The sequence below is a fragment of the Esox lucius genome, chromosome 13, assembly GCF_011004845.1.
Source record: "Esox lucius isolate fEsoLuc1 chromosome 13, fEsoLuc1.pri, whole genome shotgun sequence".
In the NCBI taxonomy this organism is placed as follows: domain Eukaryota; kingdom Metazoa; phylum Chordata; class Actinopteri; order Esociformes; family Esocidae; genus Esox; species Esox lucius.
This window is the reverse complement of record NC_047581.1, coordinates 9,209,823-9,227,439: the sequence shown is the minus strand read 5'-3', so window position 1 is coordinate 9,227,439 and position 17,617 is coordinate 9,209,823.

Sequence of the window (17,617 nt, the reverse complement as noted above, 5' to 3'; positions counted from 1 at the left end):
CCACACTAGACACAAATTAACATATAATTCAAGTGTTTAACATAGCGCGTTTACATGAATGACGTTTAGTTTGTTTAATTGGCATTAGGCTACATTTTCAACCCATCATTGGTAAATAACTATTAATTTTTCTAAAGTTTCTAATAAAATGGTTTGAACAGACCTTGTAATTAATTTATTTCCTGTATGGCCTTAAGTTGACAAATTACTGTTAATTACTCCAAATTAAACCAAGGAGAAAGATGGGTAAGACAAAGCGCCTGTTAAAATATTTGTATTCTCACATGCCCAATCAGTTATTAGGAATAGGGAGTAAAAAAAACAATAATTAGTCAACAAATAGTTTTCAGTTTGTGAGTTTTGAATTCTGATAACGGAACAATGTAATATGCAACACGTATTTAGGAAAAGTCATGAAAGGAGGATGTAGCTTTCAAAATGGTATTATCCAAATCAATTGCATTGACAAATAAATGAAAGTTAGACTACAACAGTCAGGTATACAGTAGGCCTGAATTTTTCTTTTGATGAAATAATGACAAAAAAGCTATATAAAAATCCAGATGTTCAATACATTTTTTAAATAATGCCCCATAATGTAGCCTAATTTCGCAACATTATTATTTAAAAGATAAGTGCGTATCAGTCGCTTATTTGTCTTATCAAGTCGGCCAATATGGCCGTTAAAATTCCAGAGTTCCGAACATATGTTTTAAATAGCCATACTGTATAATACCCTACACTTAACCCTTTGACGCGTACGATCACACCAGTGTGATCAGGCTAGAGTGGTCCCTGAAGCATACGATCACACCGGTGTGATTAGAACGTATTGTTTAGAACGCACCATTAGAACACCTAGGTACAAGTAACGTAACAATGGCTGGTCAGACCACGCTGTTATTTACACACATTTAGCTCAAACAGTGTTTATAACTTTATTTCCTTATTGTAATTGTTTCAAGACCACACTATGTTATTAACCTTTTCACGCGTGAGTTTCAAATATTCCTTACCGTCCCCCCAGCGTGAGTTTTTTTGCGCATGACTTCAGTAATCTCCAGCATTTGTACTCACGCCAGCATTTGAACAGTCACCTTGCTAGGCAAGGAACACTACATGCATTGCATTGCAAGCTTCTCTGTATACAATGGGTAACGTAACTTCTAGAAAGTTTTTGCAATGGTTTTGATCGGTAGTAGTCGCTAATATAATTATTTTTTGTGTATTAGTGTTGGCTGTCTGTTGGTACGTAAGTAACACTTCTTGTCCCGATTTGAATGCTTTCTACCTGGTTAATATCATGGTATGGTCTTGAAACAATTACAATCAGGAAATAGAGTTATAAACACTGTTTGAGCTAAATGTGAGTAAATAATAGTGCGGTTTTACCAGCCATTGTTATGTTAGTTGTAGCTAGGCATGCTAATGATCACACCAGTGTGATTGTACACTTCAGGGACCACTCTAGCCTGATCACACTGGTGTGACCGTACGCGTCAAACAGTTAACCAGGTAGCAAGCATTCAAATCGGGACAAGAACTGTTACTTACATACCAACAGACAGCCAACACTAGCAGTTACATTTTTACACAAATGAACTATATTAGCGACTACTACAGAGCATCTTAACATTTCCTGGAAGACCTGACAACCGGTCAAAATCATTGTGTATAAACGTTCTAGAAGTTACGTTACCCGTTGTGGGCGCCGCTATGCTTTTTATATAGTTTATTCATTTTCACCGCACTGAATTACAGGCCACGCTTTGTTAGCTAGCGGTTAGCTGATGTTTGCTAGCTAGCTACAGTTACACATCAACCAGCTTTTGCACCTCTTTGAATTCGAGTCAATGAGAGAAGCTTGCAATGCAATGTATGTAGTGTTCCTTACCAGGCAAAGTGACTGTTCAAATTCTGGAACTCTGAATGAGTTTCTGAACTCACGCGCAGAAAACACTGGGGGCCCGTTAAGGAATATTTGAAACTCATGCGTGAAAAGGTTAAACAGCAATAAAACACAAACTCTATGATCCAACAAATACTTTTTATTTAAATTATTCAACAGAATAAACTCTTCACAAACTGTGAACTGATTGTGAAGATCAGTTCACAGATCCAAGGTATTGCTAGGATAACAATACATTCCGGGCTTAGGACCCCAAACCCTCCCGAAAGGGAAAGTCCCTATGGCGCTGGCTGAAGTGTTGAATTAGGCCTAAGATTGTTGTGATGCTATACCATAGGCTCAGATTATTTACTGAATCTCGTTTGCTGGCCTCAGTAGCTCCGTCACTATGATTTTTTTAAAACCGGCCAGGTTATGTCTGCTTCGCGTTGGACATTTTGGAGTCGTATGTAGGAGTTGCCACTTTTGGTTTTTGCGCCAACCTTACTCACATGACTCAGTAATGTCTTATTGTGAGAGTGGGCAGAGGATCGCTGTTTTTGTGGCAACAGATCATACAGATTTTTTTATCTGCTGGACTCACATGATACCAGGGAAAAGCCACATTTGCTGGCTAACTTAAACCCTAACTTAAACGCATAGTTTTCCTTGGTCTTGCTCCTTGTGCACTTGCTATTTTCATTGATAGGCTAATTATTTAGTGTAATAGCTACATTTGATCTTCTGGAAAATAATCAGAGAATATGAATGGTATAGGCTATGGTGTAGGCTATGTTGGATATTTTTTTCTCTGCTAATATAAATCAGTAATTTGGTGAATTCGATTTTATTACTAAGGCTACACAAACCTATTTAGGAAGTCATGTAGGGAAGGGTGTATCTTTCAAAACGGTATTGTCCAAATCAATTGCATTGATAAATAAACAGCTCACTACAACGGCCAGGTACTGTACAGTAGGCCAGATAATTTTGTTAGATATTAAATAATGACATAAGTAATATTAAATGAAAATCAAGATATTTAATTAAATAATTTACAGTCAAACATTTTACCAACTAGAATTTACAGTGCTACATTTTAGTTGCCCCTCCCTCCAACTCCACGATCACAGGTAAGACGTTGTAGATGTGGTCAATGTATTTGTTGCAGGACTTTATCGTCAGTCTTTTGAGCCAAAACATTCTGATAGCGATAACAAGCTCATATTTGCTTGTCGGCTTGGCACGCTTACGAACAAATGTTTTTAGTTCATTCCAAACATTTTCTATTGGATTCAAATCCGGCGACCTAGTGGAAACAAAAAGAGAAAGTTAGATATAATGTAGTTCTATAGTAGGAGGGGTGGATCATGTGTTGTTTAATAGTGTTAGAATAATGTGTAAACTATTCTACAGTACTTACTCAGCTGCCGTCTTAACCCAGTTAACTCAATTGAAATCAAGGTCATGGTGCAAAGTAGCCAAAAGTGCAATGTTTAAGACTTTAAAAGACTGGTTGAGGGGAATACTGTATTTATGGCATATTCAAACATTTGACCCCCCCTTCTGCCCGAAACCCCACCTCAGTACAATTTCCTTCATAAAGGGGGTGTTTAAGTTTAGAGGTAAAAAGGATCTTGTCCTTCTGCATGTGATCAATATTGATCAACAGTGGTGACGTTAGTTCTGGGCATTCGGGTCTATAGCCCCGGATCTTTTATGAATAGCCCCAGATCTCAAAATGTTAGGTTAATTCGCATTTAACCACAAAAAGCATGTCTGGATGATGATGCTGCTGAGGAGAATGTCCATGCTAATTGGGACAATTGGTATGCTAATTACGCCAAATGGCGTTCAGCTCTGGCGGATAATGGGGGTAAAAAGGCCTGCCGGTTCTAGTGTTAATCAGTCAACAGCCTGTGGCACTTGGCTTTGGTACTCAGGCAGCCGCTAATGGTACCCAGATGCTAATCACCCCTCACTGAACACATGAGGTCAATGGATGAATGTGTGATACACCAATGTGATTGATAGAGCTTTGGTTGAATGAACTTAAAAATGTAATGCAAGAGTTCCAGATGTCACAAACTAGTCTAGGCTTAATATTAAAAAACCCTTAAGGCTGTGGTTAGAACAACACGTGGAATTATAAACTTACTTCAGCACATGGGACACTTGGTTAGGTAAAGTGGGACACTACATTATGATTCAAATGAACTATTAGACACATTGTTTTAACTGAATTTATGTGTACAATAAATATAATTACATACAGATATTATATAATCAAAAATATAATGTATAAAGATTAGTGTTTGTGAGTAGCATAAAGGCAAAATGTTTTAAAATTAAAATAAACTTGGTAAAATAAACGATAGCGTAGCACTTACGATGGTTTAACATCAAATAATAGTAGCAGTACGCTGCAGGCTTTCAGACTCGTGAATGGTTAATTTAGAACACAGTTTCTTTATCCTCAGTTGACCAATTGCATTCAGTTACATTTACATCCAGTCACGCACTTATTATCTAATTTGTCTAAATAAATGTATCTAAATCAAAACTGTTTTGATAAGTTTTATTCGTTCTGTTGCCTTGATATTAACTGTTTGCGATCACTCCTCTCATGTTGAAGGAGGCGCTATTTCACAAAAACAGTGAAGTGCCTGTTATTAAGATCGATTTAGATGGACTAACGAGTGGTCTGGAGCACTAATTAACAAGCAATGTTATGTACCTCTTAAGTAACTATGCTTTCGGGGAAACCCACTTATAAAAATAAACAGGCACTTACGTGCATCTTACGATCATCTTAGTGCTTTGGGAAACCAGACCCTGATCAAATTATTTAGTTCTACTCTTTGGCAGAACGCTCTGACATCCAATGGAAATTGACATAATGCTTCCTGCGAACATTGTACTCCCTGCGGTTGAATGCGAATTAAGTTCACAATGAGAATGAAGTTTAATGTTAGTTGATCAATGTTGAACACATTCAGTGGGACAAATTCTGTTTTGTTTTTTATTATTTCTTAAGATAATTAAAATGTTTAAATGAATAATTTATTAATCTTTATTTCTGTGTAGGCTGTTGGTGTATTTCTTTATTATAACGTATCAGTGATGAAGTTGCAACTAGAAACACTTCGCTTTCAAATTGTTAAACCTGTTATGGTTAGGAGAACATTCTGAACATTGTGTGTACTATCGTTTAGAAAACAATTTTTGAGAACAAATAGCATAATCAGGGTTCTAGCTCCACCATGTGTTTGAAATAGTCAATCAAATTTCAATAAAATGTATTTATAAAGCCCTTTTTACATCAGCAGTTTTCAGAAGCATGACCAGATGGACAAGGAAACCCTTATACACTCACCTAAAGGATTATTAGGAACACCATACTAATACTGTGTTTGACCCCCTTTTGGGTACATGGTGGTCATAAAGGGATGGACATGGTCAGAAACAATGCTCCGGTAGGCCGTGGCATTTAAATATGCCCAATTGGCACTAAGGGGCCTAAAGTGTGCCAAGAAAACATCCCCCACACCATTACACCACCACCACCAGCCTGCACAGTGGTAACAAGGCATGTTCTCATTCTGTTTACGCCTAATTCTTACTCTACCATCTTAATGTCTCAACAGAAATCGAGACTCATCAGACCAGGCAACATTCTTCCAGTCTTCAACTGTCCAATTTTGGTGAGCTTGTGCCAATTGTAGCCTCTTTTCCTCTTTGTAGTGGACATGAATGGTACCCGGTGGGGTCTTCTGCTGTTGTAGCCCATCCGCCTCAAGGTTGTGCGTGTTGTGGCTTCACAAATGCTTTGCTGCATACCTCGGTTGTAACGAGTGGTTATTTCAGTAGTTGCTCTTCTATCAGCTTGAATCAGTCGGCCCATTGTCCTCTGACCTCTAGCATCAACAAGGCATTTTCGCCCACAGGATTGCCGCATACTGGATGTTTTTCCCTTTTCACACCATTTTTTGTAAACCCTAGAAATGGTTGTGCGTGAAAATCCCAGTAACTGAGCAGATTGTGAAATACAGACCGGCCCGTCTGGCACCAACAACCATGCCATTCTCAAAATTGCTTAAATCACCTTTCTTTCCCATTCTGACATTCAGTTTGGAGTTCAGGAGATTGTCTTGACCAGGACCACACCCCTAAATGCATTGAAGCAACTGCCATGTGATTGGTTAATTAGATAATTGCATTAATGAGAAATTGAACAGGTGTTCCTAATAATCCTTTAGGTGAGTGTATATGAGCTTCATACCTATGATCAGATGACAAATAAGGGTGAAACAGCATTTTTTTTAAATAAAGTTCTAAATTGTTTGAGAATTGTATGAATTTGTATAGTTCAAATACTGTTGTTTTTGAAACTGTTAAAGGCTAGCAGATTTTCTTTTTCATTATGTTATTTATGAGGTTTTTCTCACAGCTCCAGGCAAAATATGTCCTGCGGTGTGACATGACATTACTATAAAATGTAAATATTGAAATATTATTCATTTCAAATACAAATCAGGTAAGTTTAACAAGTATTCTTAAAGAATGATCATTAAAATTCTGCATATTATTTTTTTTCACAGCTGTTTTTTGATTATATTCTTTGCTTGTGCCATCTTTTACCACTCACTCCAGTTGAAATATTGTGTAAAATGAGAAAAAAATATTTGAAAATGTTTTTTTATATATATATATATATATATATATAGTTATATTTTGCAATGTTTTCAAATGCATATAATTATTTAAGCTAGTTAACATATAAAAGTCATTTAATTGTGTTTGAAGTAATGTCACACCACAGGACATCCCGTCACACCACAGGACAAAATTAGACACTGTATGACTATTTATGGTAACATTTATTGAATATTTTTGTAACAAACAAATTCATTTTCATCTCTATTTGAACAAAATTGAAAATGCATCATTTATTTTATTTAGTGTTTGAATTTAGTGAACAAGAGATACTGAAATATTTACATTCAGGTATCAAATCAGACCTTATCAGGCAAACTTAAGTGTTGAACATGAGCCAGTCCATATTCGTTAATTTCGCAACTCGACCATGGGGCTCAGGCTCCGTAATCGTACCAATTATGTCACTCCGTGAGTAGTAAATGGTATCTTCTTTGTCCGGCCACTGGAAGGCATTCTTGTTTCCATGTTGAACCATACAGTTCACTTGTATTTCCTCTCCCTGAATATTCAACACTTGGCCCACATATCGCTTCTCATCATATATTACTATGATGAACTTTCCCACTTCACACACTTGGTCTTGGTCACTTTCAACATCTTCATCCAAGAAGGACGGGGTAGGGATAGGGGTAATCTCTTGAGCTGGACTGTCACCAGTCATTGTGACTTTTGTGACCTTGAAGCAGCCACACACTTTTGGGTAGCTGCAGAAGCAACTTACTGCCCTATGAAACACCCCCCCTGGTGTTGTAGAGAAAATCATGCCATCAAGCATTGCTTTTAGCTCTTTGTTTTTTCTTTCCAGCCTCTTAATTTTTGCTGTCAACTTGGGTGGACAAACCTTTTGGGGGAGACTTGGAATTGGGGAAATGGAACCAGCAGGAGATGAACTGCACTAACGGACACATCAAGTTCTTCGGGTGATGGGGGAGTGATATCCAAAATGCTTGCCAGATCCTTCTTATTCTTCCTGTTCCTTGTCTTTGTCTTCTTCCATTCCTCACAAAGCTTTGCTCTCTTATGTTTTGGGAGGCTGGTTATTTTTCGTGGTCGAATTTCCCCTTTAGATTTTTTTTCTTGATATCTGTTGATGGAACAAAAACAACTGTTTTCTATACAAGTGTACGTCTTAGAGAATGTTTCACCAACTCAATTTCCCTATTATAAACTTATTTACTTCCTCCTTCTCTCCCTAAGGATCTCCTCATGCCTGGCTTCATCCTGTGCTAACCTTTCCCGGTACCTCCTTGTCGTTTCTTTGCTCATGCCTAAAAACTGACAAAAATCACTTTAAAAACAATGATCGGTGACTGTTAACATACATATACAACAAACAAAGGAAGACAGATATATATTTTTTAATATATATATAGGTATATTATGCATAATAAAGACAGATATATTTGTTTAATATATGTATAATATAGGTATATTACATATAATATTTACAATATTTGTTTAATATATATATAGAGAGACAGAGATATATTTATATTTATGTTTAATATAGCAAGCATAACAGACGAGAATCTAGCTAGACATCTGACTTAATTATGTCACACTACAGGACGGGCTGTCACACCACAGGACTCTTTCACCTTTGCGGCCATTTTGAGTCATTACTATACAAGACTGATCTTGGGCCTTACAATAACTGAATAAATTCATTGTTTTAAACCTGAATATGATTCTTTTTTTTTTATATTTATATTTTTTCTCGAACTAGATCAGTCACACCACAGGACTATCAAAAATGGACACGTTCATGGTCTGACAGAAATTATGAAATTTATCAAATTAATAAGAGATTAACACTCACCTTTTTCCCTCCTTAGATCATCCAAACATCTAGGGAATTCCCTGGTAGGGGGCTTGATTAAAAGACCCCTATGGCTATCCATGTAACTGCCAGTACAAAAACATATCCTATGTCACACTGCAGGACACCATTTGTGTTTCAAAACTAAATGTACTGTAAATATTATTTGAGTAATTTTTTATCATTTTGAAAACATAAGTTAATCAAGTAAATACATACAAAATAATGCCAAAGCATTTATTAGCTGCTCCAAACATATCTGCTTTATTTGATTAATATTTACATTTGATGAGTCATCAATGTTACAGTCACACCGCAGGACATTTTGGTAATTACCTTGAAATATGAACAACACCAAATACATTTTACGTCCCAAAATCATAATACTGAAATAAAATGATGTTTTATGCCCCACTGGCAAGTGTTGTTTTAGTTGAGAAATGCAGTTCAGTAAACATTTACACTTAATTACAGAAAAAACACGCGTCACGTCATCTGCTGCTATATGAACCTATATGACATCCCATTCCAACACCATGGGCATTGAAATGGCTCCGCCACTCTTCTGGGAAGGCTTTCCACAAGATTTTGGAGTGTCTCTGTGGGAATTTGTGCCCCTTCAGCCAAAAGAGCATTTGGCTACATGATTCTCTCATCTTTTCCCTTTGACGAAGAAGTCGGTTATCACTGCCTATATAGATACAGTAGTTATTGTATTAATGGCATTCCCGAATAAAGAGTACAAATTGTAATAATTAATTAATGTATGTGGGCTGAGTCTAAAGTTAATTTAAACTTAGTCCAGGTCAGAAGCATGACCAGATGGACAAGGAAAGGGACAACACATGGGAGGGGGAAGTGTCAGCACAGTGGCAGCTGAAATCGTCGGGTATTGTCTTGATGTGCAACACAACCAGGAGGACTTTGGACAGGGACAGCAACAGGTCTTTCAAGCCAGGTACTCCTCAGGTGTGGGCCAGGACCTCATGTCCTCCTAGGTTTAAAACGGCAGGAGACAGGGAACATTTAGAAAATGCATTCCTTATATCTACAAGGATTTATAGTGGAGAAGGAGAACTGACCCTACTCCCCCAGCACAATAATACAGCAGCGTAAGACCTTGGGGCTGAGACAGGAGGGTCCAGTGACACTGTGGCGGTAAGAAATTAAATGAGCGACAATATGTTGTTTGGTGTAAGGGAGCCTGGGTTTGGGAATGTTTAATCCCACAGGCAATCGATGACAACATAAGTGTACAACAGATGATCTATGACCAATCAATGTTGATCTTTCATGTTTTACAGTGCATGTGTAACATGAATTTGTGCCATTTTAACAAGTATAGAATTTCTTGTGTAAGATATAAATAGGGGGTCTGCACTTTTTGGAGAGTTTCTGCCCATTTATCATGTTAACATCTGATCTTAAGATCAGATTCTGTGACGACTACGACCTCTGCTGGTTCACCTCCCCATGCAGCGGGCGGGCCCCGGCGGTCGACGTCACCGGCTTTCTGACACCACCGTCTCATCATGCATTTCACCTGTGTCTCGTTTAGTGCACCTGTTCATCATCGCTGTTTCCCCCGGTATATATGTTCCCTCTGCTCCCCCTGTCTTTGTGTGTGATTGTTCTCTGCCACTGTGTTTATGTATGCGTTTATGTAAGACGCTCATGCAGTTTATTTTGTTCTATTCTTATATAAAACCTTCATCCGCCACGCCTTCTCCGGTTCCTCCTTGCTTCCTCAACCTCAGCCGTGACAGATTCACCCATTGTGATGGTTCACAATAATAGAAAATAATCCTTAGTACAAACTATACCATAGTACTACTTAACACATACATTGTGTGGGCGACATTGGTATTCTGAAGGAAAAATTTAACCTGCGTCAAGCAGATTTTATCGCTATGTTGATTGTGTCATGGTTGGGTTAATAATAGTGCTTAAAATAAAACTGAAGACTTTGGTACATGTGTATGTATGAGCATTGATGATTCGTGAAATCAAAATAGATCATTTAAGCCAGAATTAACCTATGAGTTTAACGGTTACGAACCTACCCAGAAGGTTGAGTTTAAATTTGCATGAACAACGCTGATTCGTTGACAGCATAAGATATGTTATTTCTGGTAAACAAAACGTCTGTAAGTGCGTCTTATCCAATTGTGCAGGTGTGATTTTACGCAACGTCATGAACCGATGCTCCTTGTGTCGGTGTAAACATTCACAGTCATTTCAGTGGTGTTCTAAAATGCTATTAACATTATGACAATCTGCATATAGCTGAATCTTTGTACTCCATATATCAACACACCAGTGTGGAGTAGGTGATGTTGGAGACTACAACAACCATAATGACTTCAGTTACGGAATCCCCCCACCTTGTGCCTGTCAAGGTTATTATCATTAACAAAAACCAAAAAAAAGAAAATTTTCGTTAACTGAAATAAAAATAAAAACAAGGCTTGACAAAAAAACTAAAACTAACTGAAACTGGATTGTGTGTTTGCGAAACGAACTAAAATTATAAAGAAAATGGCTTTAGTTTTCGTCTTTGTCGATTTATTTCTTACATAAGCCTAGTATTTTGGGAGGATATGAAATACATTTTCCAATTTCTTAGCTGTGCAAGTTTTAGTTCACGCCCCTTACCTGGCCACAAGGGACATTTTTGTTTTGTTTACAATGTTGTACACAAGGCTATGTGAACTAAACATAGATAATTAAAGCATGGACAGTACCTTGCCAGCTGTCTGGCTCTCAGTGCACTTTAAGTGTCCAAAATATTCAATGTAATAATCTCTAGAGGTTATTGTTTTGTTTTAGTTTTTTCTCAGATTGAGCATCCTGAAACTTCTGTCTCCCAATTAATGTTGTGTCATGTGTGGCTCATGAATGGGTTTAATACTGTACATGCTGTTCATGTGTGTTAAAATAAAATAAAAACTAAACAAGCAAACCTGCTTTAAAAGCTAATTAAAACTAAATTGAAAGTCCAAACAAAAAGTCAAAACAAACTGTGTTAGAATATTATTTTAACCAGTAAGTGGATTGTTATGTACACATAAAGCTAGAGAAATGACGAAAGATAGTGCTAACAACAGACCAGACACAGAACAACCATCAACATCAACACATATCCAACAGACCGTACCTAACACAAGTGCAAACAGCGATACCCCCATAGACAATACTCACAATATAGCAAAAAGTCCCCACATGGCGGCATCACAGTCATACCATCAAGATGTACAAAAATGTGAATCTGTTAATCTACAGATTACACATGAGCAAGTGAAAACATTGTCGCACAGCGATGCAGACATTAATCCACAGATGCAAGGTTTGTTAACTGAGATTAGTATCCCACATTTTTTGGACGATCTAGTTGACACCCCTACAAACTCTCCGATGCATTCTCATTACAACAACCTGGCTGATTTTTCTCATTACAACAACCTGGCTGAGGTTCAGATCTCTAACACAGACCGGTGATGGTAATTTTAGAGTGATACAACGGAATCAATTTGTCAGTGTGGAATTATGACAGTCTGTACATTTCCAAAATATTGGTTAAGTTGGTGTTTTTGGCACATTCCATGGTCACATTATGGAAGGCTTAGATACTTTGATTGTTAATGCTTCAGACTTGGTACTAGGACCCGCCGATCGTTTTGGTTGATGAATCACTAGAGCTGAGTGCCCAGACTGTAAGCAGATATGTTATTCTGACTTTTGTTATGGCCATCATAAAGGCTTGAAGTTCCACAAAGGTGCAGGTTGTTGGGTTAGCAGGTGTGACCAGAAGAAATATTATGTTATCAATATACTGTTAGTATTACCAACTATAAAGCGCACAAGTGCATGGCTAACATGTCACAATTCTATCGTGGATCTGACTATTGAAATTAATCATTAGTGTTTCATAAAACCCTCTAAACCCAAGGACCCCAGTGAGCACTACATATTTTATGATTTTGAGACAATTGCCAATCCTGTGAACGGTGTACACACAGCATATTTTGTAACGAGACGTGGTGTTCGGCTGGAGATGGTTGTGTCGCTGCTTTTTCCCAAAAGATTAGGCCACCGAAATATACTGACTACACCTTTTTAGCACACTTCTCGAAAGGTTTTAATGGTTGCATCTTGATGGAACACCTTGTTAACAACGGTTTTGGCGCGACACATGCTCATGATTTTTACAGACAGCACATTCAATCAGTGATACATTGATAGTCATTGTTTCCTACCAATGAAGCTGGCGACTTTGCCACATGCTATGGGTTTTAAGGATTTGAAAAAAGGTAACTTTCTTTACAAGTTTAACACAAAGGAGAATGAGAACTATGTTGGTCCCCATCCAGAACCACATTACTACGGTGTGAATACCATGATAGCTAAAGAAAAAGATTAGTTTTAGCAGTGGTATGTGTTTTTGCAATGGTTTCCACAGACACTTTTGTCATGAAGGATGAAATAAAGGCTTATGATGTGGTCATATTGAGAGATGTTTGTATGCGCTACAGACTCGAGTTCCTGGAATGTGGTGGTGTTGACCCCTTTTGATCCATTATAATTGCTTCGGCTTGCATGAAAGTATTTTGAACAGATTCTTCACCAAGGACACAATTGCATTGGTCCCCTCAGGCAACTACAATCGTTGTCAGAAGACATTCTCAAATAGCTCAATCCAATGGCTTGAATACAGTGGGGAGAACAAATATTTGATAGGTGATCAAATACTTATGTCATGCAATAAAATGAAAATTAATTACTTAAAAATCATACAATGTGATTTTCTGGATTTTGTTGAAGTGTACCTATCATAAAAATTACAGACTTCTACATGTTTTGTAAGTGGGAAAACCTGCAAAATCGGCAGTGTTTCAAATACTTGTTCTCCCAACTGTATGTAAATATATGTTGAGAAATCCTCTACATATATGTGCATATATGTTTTGCATGAGTTTTCTGTGTGGGACATTCCACTTGTAACATACACTTAAATACTTGTACATTTCCTGCCCTTTTCTATTTGCACTTCTGGTTAGATGCTAACTGCATTTCGTTGTACTGTACTCATACTGTTCAATGACAAAGTTGAATCTAATCTAATCTGGAAAAAATTCACTCCATCATCATGTTTAGAATGTTCTCTTGCCATGCAATTCACTGGGCTGTGGGAAACGTGGTACATATACTAAGACAACAGAAACGGAAAAGTACAGTACTGATACCCATCAAGGTGTGTCAGTACTATGCCAATATACAGGATAAACCTTTTCCATACTGTGTCATTGAAATGTATTGATCTGTAAAGAAAAAAATTGTTTATTACTGGTATTTTTCCCTATGATCAGCTCCCGAGGATATATTACAAAGATATTTAATTCAGGCATTTTTTTCGAATATGAATTAAGCGTTCGGGCTCATCAGGAAATCTTTTGCACCTTCTGAGAACTTGTGGAAATATATTTGAAAACCTGTGGAAATATAGGCCACTCAGTTTTGGATTACAATTGTTAATTCTAGCAATAATAAGTAGAGAGTATTACAAATGCACATTACAATATCTAATTCCAAAAAGACAACTTTGCTTCTAGGATAGTAAATAAAGAGTTTATATTTTCCAATGATTATTTATACACATTATTAATTTATACATTTGTTTTATTTGCTCATGTTAACTATAATATAATTTATTAAGGTAGCTTGTTTGATTTTACATTTTTAGCTTTCTTACAATTTCACAATTGGATATCAAATATTGGAATGTCAATAGTGACAGTTAAAGATCTTGAGTATTTTATGCTACTTTTGACCAAAATATTTGTTGTCCTGAGTGATTACTACTGAAAATGACAGCAAATGGCCACTTGATAAAGGGCTTAGGGGCCAACTGTTTGGACAGCTTGCATTGACGCTAGATCGCCTAGCTAACATTCAGAGCACATCCAGATTGGCAATGTCCAGACATTACATGCTTATACATAATATTTGATGTTTACAAATAATTAAATTCTTAAGAATTAAATCACAATAAAATATTTTGCTGATGTTTATGGTCATGCCAAAACTATTCCATCTGTAAAATGGGATGGCCATGCATTCTCTAAAATGAAAGATCAGGAAGAAATTAAAGAGACTTCAAGTATGGGAATTGTCCAGCAACCAAAGTCAGAAAAACACTCAGTCAGTAGGAGAGCTGATGACCAGGGATTATCCCTATAGAATACACAGATCTTAAAAACATTTTAATCTGTATATAAAAACTGTATATTTTAAGAAGACTATCAGACTCTAATCCTCTCCTTTCTGGTGCCCTCTCCCATGCCCTTTACAAAAACCAGTTCAGCAAAAAGTTTCATGGACCGCTGCTTATCCATATTCTACCAAGGTGAACGATGTGATTTCACCGTTGATTGCCTCTGCTGTTCGCCCTGATTGGTTTCCTGCTGAATAAATACAGTGAAACGCTGGCGTCCTACACTAACCCATCCATTTTCAGTGGATAGATAAACAGTACACGGATTAAACTACGTTGGTTGGAGGAAAAGGATAAGCCCAACAGCATCTGTCGGTGTTTAGTAATCCCGACAAACCTCTGAGCAACTTGGACTCTGTCTTACAAGGTCAACGTGTTGATAAGTGAAACGTATACGAACTGTGTGCGTAAAGTTAGACTCTGGCTGATGAGATTGAGCAGGTTTGTAATTGTATTCAAAACCTGGCTTCATTTAGGATTTAGATTTAGACGATAGTGCACTGTTGATTTAATTCCCTTCTGGTAATTTTAAACCAACAATTGATCTGCACGCTTCAGTAGACCCTCCTATTCCTCGGCCAGGGTGATGCAGTATCTGAGGTAGAACTGTGATCCCTTTATCATAACAAGTCAGATTCAAGTAAAGTGACACAATTTCACAGCATTACATTCCTCTTGCACCCTGCCTAGCTAGTTACTAAAAGCTCCATTACTTCTCAGGTTTCCAGTAGCAGCGACAGGACACTTCGACAGCCAGGACACTGGGGCAGCCGGCTTGGCATCACACTCACACACACACATACACACACACACTACAATGACACCACTTGTCATGAGATGATATTTACATTCCTGCAGAGACATTTGTGACACAAGCACAAACATCATGATGCTTGTGTTTGAGTGCAGCCGAAGAAGAAGAAAACTGTCTTACCTCACCTAGCCCGAAAGAGGGAGGGAGGGATGAAGGGAGAGAGGGAGAGAGAGGGAGGGAAGGAAGGAGGGGATTGGAAAGGGGTGGAGATAGAGAGGGGAATAAACAGAACCAGAAACATAACACATTGAAGATAGGGAGGTAATTAGAAGTTCATGTATTAAGGAGCTAAGCCTCGACTTTCAGAAGTATACAACTTTTTTGACCTATGTTGCCGTGTTGAAAGGATCAGTTAATCAACTGTGGAAATACACTATGTGAGCTGTTTAACTGTCTGTCACATGCTCTAACATTACTGCAGTTCCACACTCTTAGTCCATGGGCCAAAGGGACACATTTCATTTATTTGTCCATTTTGTGGTGGCAACTTCAAATGATGATGTTTATTAAGGTCGAAGTCTGTAGGTTATATTTTTGGTGAGATGCATGCATGCATGGAAGGTAGTTGAATGTGCTTATCATTGCATTATACATTATGACCCTTATGCGGTAAATTGGGCCAACTGATCCTGTTCCTGGTATGAAATGACAGTTTTTATTAGCAATGAACAATCTTTTTAAACTGAGACAATTTCATCTTCTCTCAATGTCATAATATCACACATACATATTAAAGCCCTTCTTCGAGTGTCAAAGTTCATACGTTTCGTGGTATATCTAGGCAGAATGGACAGTATTGATATGCTCCATTATAACATGGCGCCTTTGTCAAAAAGGCAAAACACTAAATTAGGCCAAAACCCAACATGGCATTATTTAACAGGTCCGATGTTGTTCTGACACAAGCACTAAGAGGAATCTTTTTAACCCATATTATAGTTTGTGGTAATACCCTGAACATGCCTGACATGGGAAAATAAGTAGGCTCAGGCATTATTACTACTTCAGCTGGAGACCACCTGGAAATATCAGGTGTTTTAAGGACCAGGTGCTGTAACTTAATGTTGGGAGTTTTGTTGTTGTCAGTGACTGGGTCACTTGTCAGCATACAACGGAAAATGTACAGAACAATCTACAGAGAAGTCAATGAGGAAAAGTTGCATTAGGACCACAACTGTTAGCATGACAACAACATGAAACACGCAGCACATGCTACTGGAATATATATTTCTGAGGAGCCTGGTCAGAGCCTAAATCCAATTACAAATGTGTGGCATGACATAATGATTACTGGACAGAGCTTGAAAAATGTTGTGAAGAAGAATGTTGAAATATTTCCAAATCTAGGTGTGCAAATGAATAGTAATGTCACACCCTCCACATCCGCCTCCTCCTAGTCCATGCCAGGCTCTTCCTCTCTCCTGTTTGTATGTTTGGATGCCGGATCCGGGCTCCTGTAATCCAGTTCTGGCTGTCCTCCACTGCTCTTCAAGTTTTCACCCCTGCGGTTCATTCCCTCATCAGCTTGCCATCATATACCCTGGTTTCCTGTCCGCTCGTCACTAGATTGTTGTTTTTCAGTACTCGATCTGCCTCATCCCGCCTTCAAACCTGACCACCTGCCTGCCTGCCAGGCTATCTGCTCTGCCTACCCTGCTGCCTTGTCTGCCTCGCCCTGCCTACCACCCAGCCCAGCCCTCACCCTTCCTGCCCGACCTCAGTCCTTCCACTCCAACCTACATTAAAACATTGCTCTAGTTCCATTGCTTGTGTAACATTGCAATGTTATTTACTTAGTGTCGTCGACTTTATCCCATTCTGATATTTCAGTTTCCTATTTTCAATAGAATTTTTTTTGATGATATTATATGATTTCAATACAAGCTGAAAAATATAAATCCTAATTAAATACCTAAAGCTATGGACTTAACATAATGACTGCATCACAGTTATCTTGCACTAATGCATTGCTATTCCTGAGAGATGCAGAACACACACACACACACACACAGAAAGACGAGTTCTACAACTATTCATGCTGAATTGTCATGACTGAACAAAATATAAAGCCTAGACATATAATACAGTCTGTCTACTTCTCAGGGA